This window comes from Branchiostoma floridae, chromosome 2 (assembly GCF_000003815.2).
Source record: "Branchiostoma floridae strain S238N-H82 chromosome 2, Bfl_VNyyK, whole genome shotgun sequence".
Classification (NCBI taxonomy): Eukaryota; Metazoa; Chordata; class Leptocardii; order Amphioxiformes; family Branchiostomatidae; genus Branchiostoma; species Branchiostoma floridae.
Window position 1 is genome coordinate 28,154,312 of NC_049980.1, and position 8,818 is coordinate 28,163,129.

The 8,818-nt window shown below is 42.9% G+C and overlaps 1 protein-coding gene across 1 annotated transcript in view; it reads left to right on the forward strand.

Annotated features, from left to right (window-relative positions):
• The first annotated feature begins 8,261 nt into the window (after positions 1 to 8,261).
• LOC118410584 (galactosylceramide sulfotransferase-like) overlaps positions 8,262 to 8,818 on the forward strand; it is a 28,604-nt gene continuing 28,047 nt past the window's right edge. The window contains exon 1 of the mRNA XM_035812361.1: positions 8,262 to 8,479. The gene's annotated coding sequence lies outside the window, so the exon portion shown is untranslated. The remainder of the gene's footprint in view (positions 8,480 to 8,818) is intronic.

Consider the following 8,818-nt stretch of genomic DNA (forward strand, 5'->3'; position numbering starts at 1 on the left):
CGAACTTAAAACCACAGTGTGGGCGGGCATGATGGGCATACAGAGGGCGGGGGATATCACCGGGAGGCGCCGCCGTGAGGGGACTGGTGGCCTTTACATTTTATGGCGGGCGTTGACACATCTGATTATAGATTAATGGATGGATGAAGGAAGGACGGACGGTGGGAAGGAAGGAAGGAAGAATAAAAGAAAAGAACAATGGAGGTATGATGGGTGAAGGAAAGACGGACGGAAGGAAGAAAGGGAAAGTAAAAGGAAAAAACGAAGGATTACTGATGGATGAAGGAAGGACGGACGGACGGAGGGAAGGGAGAATAAAAGGAAATGACGAAGGAGGTATTATGGCTGAAATAATTAATTGAGAAATGGGTATCCAAATGAATGAATGGTTGATTGATTGATTAATCAATCGATTAAAAAAGGTCATGAATAGTTTGTGTTCTATATCTAGCAAATAAATGGATTAACGGGTGAATAGATGGAGAAAGCAATGAATTATCGAGTGAATTGATAAATCAACGGCTGGATGGATCAATGAAGAAACGAGGCTAATAAAAGAATTGCGTCCGAGTAAATGAAAGGAAAATGCAAGGAAATAGCGAATGAATGAATGAATGACAAAATATATTTTGCAACTCAGATGTACATGTAGCTACACATCATAAGAGACGAATCGCCGTGGCGTGTTTGATAGTTTAACCACGCCGAGGCGCACGTCCGGCGGTGCAGGCGATATTGAAGACCGGACAACTCGGCTGTGTCTAATGTGGGCAAATCGAACATAAAACAATTTCCGTGTGTCAAACGTCCCGCCATATCGCCCCCGGTCCTCCTCAGGAGATCGGTCTGTCATGTACAAACCGTGGCGCTGCTGTTTGCCGAGTCAATACGCGGCGTGCTCCGATAAACTGGTCCGCGGATGGAGAGGGTAGATCGTGTAGCGTTGAGCAGTGAGACTAGTACTAGTCCAGGTACTTAAAGTGGTATCTTGGGACACGGGTGAGGCACTGCGGGGTTCGTAGATGACTCAACGAATTTCAGAGATTAAAAAAAACACGAATTTTCCTTACATTTTGTGTATTTTTTTGTCTTCTAAGTCTTTTTTTTTTTTATTAAGCAATATCTAGATTATAGAAAAATCGGAGAAAATAACACAACAGTGCCACGAACCCCGCAGTGCAGCACCGGTGCCCCAAGTGTAGTGAGATACCGCCTTGAACCATTCATCGGGGCGCCAATCGGAAAAAAAATTAAGGGAGCAGGAATAAAATGCGCTCGGTTCCATTTAAAAAAAATTGCTTTCGGATAGCCGAGGACAATATGGAAATGCACTCAAGTTTAGTAACTTATTCTAACAGTGTCACATACAAAGTACAGACAGAAGGTATAGGTGGTATTTTACGTCTCCGACCGAAGTCAGGTACCCATATTTACACCTGGGTGAAGTGAAGAAGGTTGTTGTTAAGTGCCTTTTCCAAGGGCACAAGCAACGTCGGGGGCACGGCGGGTATCGAACTCGGGACCTCTAGTCAAATACTCTACCAGTTACTCCACACAACGCCTCGGGTCCATGTTTGCCGAAGATATATATAAGGCAGACTTGACAAAAATACATTGCTAACATTGAACTAATTTGCGGAATTTGTTTGCGGAATTTGAAGAAACAGAAACCGTTTTGTTCTTCCCTAGTTCCTTCAGGAAGTCACTATACACGACATTCCTGGCTTAAATCAGGTGGACATGTGTATCTAGCTTCGATTAAGCACGTCCCTTGCTCGGATAGAACGTTAAATGCAGGTCCCGTGTTTGAGGAGAGTCACACTTTGAGCATGTTCAAGAACCCACCACAATTATCGAAATGAGAAGGGTTTCTATGGTCGTATCTTGGGTATCTACTGTCGTATTGATCGATGTCACCTACGTTAGCGTCCAAACGGAAGCCGTTCTAGACTCTTGAGAATTATCCTCGCCCATTGTTAGATCCTCGCAAATCAGCCCCTGGCTGCGAAGATCGAGGGCAGGCCGTCGGCGCTATCGCTGAGATGTTTTTGGCTATTCTCCAATTGCACAAGAGACTGATGGGATTTTGACAAGATTTCTAATTTGTTAGGCTTTCTTCTTGTCCGCCAGGTCCAAAGTTCTAAAAAGACATGCACATCAAAAAGCAGCCAGAGCCTAACCTCTGCTTGGAGAGTAATCTCCAAGCAGATACTGCAATGACATAGGATAGTACAAAACTGGCCAAGGAGTGTAGTCATCCAAAAGGTGTCAATGTCCCCGGTAGCGAAACACACTCCTCTGCCAGCTTTTGATACTTCTTATGCTACCGTAGGATCTGCTTGGAGATTACTTGGAAAGTGCGTTTCTGCTACTCTGTATTCCCATCACCAGTACCTGTTGCACCACCGCCCATGAAGCGTAATTTGTGAGCACGCAGCGCTGTCCGTGGTGGCTACATCCCACATTTACGTCACCGGGTCGCGTGTCTTGACGTTCAGCGGCGACAACAAAGCCTCCAGAAAATCACCCGAGACGATTCTTTAAGGCCGTAAAGAGCCAGAACTCCAGCGAGCGCCGAAATCATCGGTGGCTCCCGCGGTGGGTGCGAGGAATTACGTAGGTTACGCACCTGATCTGAAGTATATGTTAATTCGGGTGGAACATCGTGACATAGGCTATCGTAGCTGATTGGGTGACGTCCACAGGCAGATGTAAGTATCCAACTCACTCGCTGCATTCTACGCCTGTTTCTGAAACATTTAGTAATGCGCATTTCTATCATTTAACTTTTTCGTACGAATTTCCTCCTTCACGGTTACAATATCGAGAAAATGGGCCGGATTCTTATATATAACGGGAGGTGCCCCAACACGGTACGCTTTTTCTTGCGCTCAAACTCATGGCGCTCCATCGCTAGTTGCCTGAGAGTGGTCAAATTTTGATGACTGAATTTTTTACACATAGATTTGAACAACATACTTGAATAAGAAATGCATTCATGTGGTTCACGAACCTTTCGCGCTGCATGTTACAAGCGGCAAACACTGTGAGACAATTTCGTGTATGTAACCTTCCAATTTTGTGCTACGCTGGACAGTGTGCCTAACTCGGTACGCTTTTTTGTCTTTCGCCGCGCTTCCGCGGCGAAAGGCAATCAGACCGATATTAGATTTCTGTCCGTCTGTCCGTCCGTCCGTCCGTCCGGGTCGACCATGCCATACCGTGCTAGCGAGATATTCTACCCTGTAGATTCGACGGTATGTAACGTTATGACATACGTATCGGCCTACCATGAATGTGCTGCTTGGTTTGCGGTCCATGCCATATCGTGCTAGCGAGATATTCTACCCTGCAGATTCGACGGTATGTAACGTTATGACATACGTATCGGCCTACCATGAATGTGCTGCTTGGTTTCTGTATGGCTTATAAGCAGGAATTTGCAGAGACGGATGTGAACGGTGAGGATTTCTTCGTAAGATTGTATACAATTTATAAACTAACATGTTCGCTGTTTGGTTATAATAAAACAGACATTGTAGAGAACAGTTTGACATGTCATTTACTTTGTTTTATGGAAAATCACCGCTACAAAATCTAGAATTGTGTAAGATGCGTGCGCCGCATCTGACATGGTGTGGGAGGGGGGCGTATTCGGAAATTTCTTACTCTAAGAAATTTCAGGCTATTTTCGTGTAACAAACTTCTTTCAGCAAAATAGTAGCCCTCGGATGCGTTGAAAATAGAATTACCCACATTTAATTTATAATTTCGAAAGGGAAGATTCTGACCGAGCTCGACGGAGTGAGTCTGACGCGTGACGTCACGACTCCGTCAAGTAAAAGCATAATTGCGTTACTAAAAGAAACGAAACGTTCCATTAAACATACCACGGACCTGTTTTAGTTTAAAATATCTACCTTTCACATGATCTTGCCATTAAAAAAAATATTTCCATTACTGTATATGCCATGTTAATATTTTATGTTCAGTTGTTTATGGTGACAATACTTTGTTTGTTCTTGCAGAAATTCAGGACACATCTACTGATAAATTTGATTACTACAGTGCACTTTCATAAAACCCTGTTGTACTGTAACAGAGCCGTTCTTAACAGCGAAACAATCCGAATAAAGTTAACATCATTCATGCAGTTGTGTTATTATACAGTTCAAGTAAAATATACTCTGTGAGAACCACTACCTTACTAAACAGTTATATAACCTAGCACTTGACCAAACTGTGCCAGAGCTGCCAACGTTGCAGACTTGGCACCCACGCTTGACCAAACTATGCCAAACAATTTTACCTACACAATATAAGTAAGCGAAAGACTAGCTTTTTTCAGAAGCTCTTGTTTTTACATTTTGCTCTCTTCAGAAGTAAGTGGTAAATTTAAGTACACAGAAAAAAAATTAATAATATGATATTTTAGCTTTCTTTTGACAGTAAAATCGTGATTGTATGTACGTCTTGTCTCACATGAGGAAGGCTGTACCTAGAACAATTCAGCTCATGTTTTTACGGGCAATGGGCTGAATGCACTGATTGTGAATGCCCGACTAAAAAAAAACATTACGAAAAAAAGACACCGCTAACATCAACAAAACTCGGTCTGATTATATGAAAATATCATCTACATCTCTCTATCAAGTCTTATTTTCATAGGCAGCACGAATCATTTGTTACAGTCAAATAAATCTTTGGAGCGTTCTCTAGTCTGTCACCTTCACGGCCACACTCCCTTGGGAGTACAATGGTGGCAATATTTATGTCGCTTTCTTTTGGTTGCTTTTCTACTCACAGACATTTGAAGACCCATATTCATAGTGTTTTATGGAGCTTTATTTATGTGTATCATGGCAGCTGTGTGACTGCTTGAAAGAGTTCGTATAGTTAGCGACACGAGCCGCCAATACGCAGAGGCCGATGACCGCAGTGATTCAGCACTGTCAACATTACTGTTAGAATTCTGTTTGTTTTTTTTAAACATGAAGTAAATATGTTAAAGTATACTTGGAATGCAAATTAAAGCTGTGTGCATGGACTTGGTTTATTTACCTTTGTAATCAGCATAGTCAGTGGCAACAAACACGGTGTACTTATGGATAATAAGATCAGCAAAAAATCCGTTCCGTCTTACGACGGGAACCGTCTTAGGGCGGCCCCCGTTATGGAGATTCGTGGTGGATGGGTGTAAACATCCATCTCCATCCAGGTCGCAAGTTGCTGTAACTCCTCTGGCGTGTTAGATGTATATTTGGCCAATTTCTTCTATGTATAACGTTATGTACTAGTATACTTTCCAGCGATCTGTGGAGCCTGGTAGAGGCTAGATGGCTGTACAAGCAGGAACCGAGCAGTGAGAAAACTTCATGACCTGCGAATTCCTCTACCAGCATCTGCTTGGAGATTACCACAGATATCCCCACGCGTGTCAGGTCTTACCGTTAACACTTGCGTCGGTCGGTTCAAACCCTGGAGCCCGGGCTGGCACTTCCCCGGTGATTAACACGTGCCAGCCGCTGAGTAATCCCCGGGCTCCACCGTGTTTGTTTGGAAGGGAAACACGGCTAAATGTGTTATGAAGGGCGCTGAGACGCCCAGACAGGGTGATAATGTATTAAGCCGGGATAACGCGCCCTGCCATCGTGACGTCACACGGCTGTGCTTTCCCGCCGTTGAAGTTTCCATCCTGATAGCAGAACTTGACCAAATAGGGAGAATGCTTACCTTCGCCAAGAACAAATTAAAAATTTGAATCCCGATTTTAAGATTTGGCAGGAGAAGGGGAAGGGGAGAACAAAAGAACAAAGACAATATACATGCATTTCAATCCATGTATAGATTGAAATATTTTTCAAAAATCGTTATAAGTTGTTTGACCCAAACCCCAGACTGTGTTCAAAACCCCCGAATTGCCTCTATGTTGTTACCCTGGATATCAGAGTACAACTTTGCCGGCTAAGGGAGCTTACGCCTTATGTATCTCCCCGGGCCGGCTAAAGTCGGTTTACGGGGCTATGTTGCTAGCGGCCCGGGAAAGAACCGTAGCCGCGAGCGCTGTTCTCTGGATACCAGGGTACTATGTTGTGCTCTTGGGACTTTTGTCGCTTCATTTTGGTGTAAATGAATACCTAGCATATACATTTATAAATACATTTGAATATCTAATACAGTCTCGTAATCATGGGTGTGGTCTCACGTACAAACACACACCTTTACATTGAATATAAAGGAAGAAGAATCTCATTGCGTGACAATTGCAATAAATGCATTGTATATGGCACATGTGGCAGTTGTATGCTTCGCTATTCAGCTATGGAACTAGTCCACTATTGCGAATATCTATAATATCTAAAAGCACTTTCTAATCATGCACGCTCTCGTACACATTATGTTGATATCAGTATGCTGCGAATGTGTAATGGTTGTCTCTCTTTTGTAGACAGCTGTACATAAATTGTCCGTAATAAGGAATGAATTGTGCTTTGTAACTATATCAAAAATAAGTTTCCGTACATTGAATATCTTAATGCAACAGATAAATTTCTATTTTTGATGCGCCTAGATAAACCCTGTATATCAAACATGATCTGTTCCTTTACATACACTTGAACAAAGAAGCGAGAAGATGTTGACCATCCTTTTAGCTTAGCAGTCGTTCAAATAGCTAAATTGTATCTTGCCTGTATATATTCTGTTACGTCATACTATCAGCGACTTGTACCTAGCCCGTCGAGGCATGAATGCACAAAAAAGGTCTTTCCTTCTATGAACACGTATGATAACATCGTATTGAATATCTCTGTCTTCATATATGGTAATTCGTGTAAGGTGGAACCGGCCAGCATGGCTGCAGTGACGTCACGTACGAACACCATATTTGGACTATTTCTATATCCTGTATTCTGAGTCCGGTGGTGCCAAACTCTACATTCCTGCGGACTGACGATGACACAGCACGCCTGTGGTCTTACCAGAGAGAGCCTCAGAAAGAAACAAAAGTAAATAAACGAATTTCCAGTTATCTTCTTCTTGTTTATATATGCAAACGCAAAAGTATGTAGTCTCTCTAACAGACTCTTTTTTGGGGTTACAAAAAAATAGTGAACCTAAGCCAACTGGAGGAATGATTCTCTAGAGGAATAAGTCGGTCATAGAATTACATATACAGGACATTCCTTCTCCTTTAGCGTATCCAGCCACAGTTCAAGCTAGCAACACAGAATGCTTTAATATGCATATGGTTGGTCAAGTTATTATCATTCTGAAAAGGTGTTCGCCTCGATTGGCTGACCATATTGGTAGCTCATGTTGGGTGGTTTTACCGAATGTCAGCGCAATTTCTTCAGCTATCATGACACATGAGCCATAAATGTACTCTGTACCAAGGATAGAAATAGCAGCAAAAGTGCCAGAAATTAGTAGAAATTGATAAGGCTCCGTACATAGAATTGTTTATTTGACGTTGTTAAATATACTTGTCTTTATGCAATGTGCTATTTTCAATAGCCCAATGTACTATGTTTTCTAGCAGCCTAATGAGCCCGTTAGAGGCTAGAGGCCCTGGTTGACAGTGACAAGTTTGACGTGTTGAGGTTACAGCACAACTCCACGCCGTGTGTGCGACTGCTGCCCTCCATCTGGGGGTGTTTATATTTATACAAGAGCAGACTGGATATTGGACGGACAGGGCCAGGGAGACTGGACTACGGGGATGACATCACTCTCAATGATGTTCACCTCTTTCAACAACAACAACGAAAAGATTTTCAGAAAATGAGAGCTCAAGCCCCGCAAAAACGTCATCTCAAACCAGATGTATGAATTTAGATTTTACATTTTTAGATGTGCATTCATATATCAATCGTACACAAACGCACATACACAAATAGTATACACACACGCGCGCGCGCACACGCACGCGCGCACACACACACACACACACACACACACACACACGCACACACACGAACATGCACAAGAACATTCAGAGAGAAAGAGAGAGAAGATCTACATAAACATACTTACATATTTACGCACTGATCACGTTTTTCTACAAGAACTACAACCTTTGTGATCTCTTTTATAGTCTCCCATTCAAATGTACATCTTGCGCTTCTTAGGCCCATTATTCTCTTTCTTTCACAGGTGCAGGTTCCAAAATGGACGGCATCCCTAAGACTGCGTTAGTGTGGCCATCAGCGGGGTATGTTAGCACAGACCACAGGCTCAGCACTGACGTGTTCGCGAAACAACGTCAGACAAGACCTGTCTGCCGCGGCACCTCGCCGACATTCCTTCTCCTGTGGCGTATCCAGCCACAGTTCAAGCTAGCAGTCGTTCTAACCCGTCTGGTAATGTGTTAAACTCCTGCGAGGTCGCACGGACCGCCACACTCACACACAGTAGGCATCTCACCGTAACAGCAACATGTCCAACTGTAGGGAGAGGCGGAAGTTACAATCTAAATGACGTAAGTACGTTTCGATTTGAACGTTTCTTCGATACGATTTATTGCGTGCCTCTACACAATCTCAGATAGAGGGACAGGAGTTACTAGTTCTGCGTGCGTGCTGCTGTGTGATGCTGTTAATGTCTGGGCCGAAATGGAGGAGATAATGTAGCACTACGAATCATCGTCCGACTTACTAGTAGTACTTTTGCTAGAAGGTTATGCCTTGTATGTATGTATGTATGTATGTATGTATGTATGTATGTATGTATGTATGTATGTATGTATGCATGCATGTATGTATGTATGTATGTATGTTTATATGTTAACTTTGTGGAAAAACAGCATAACTCAATAAAG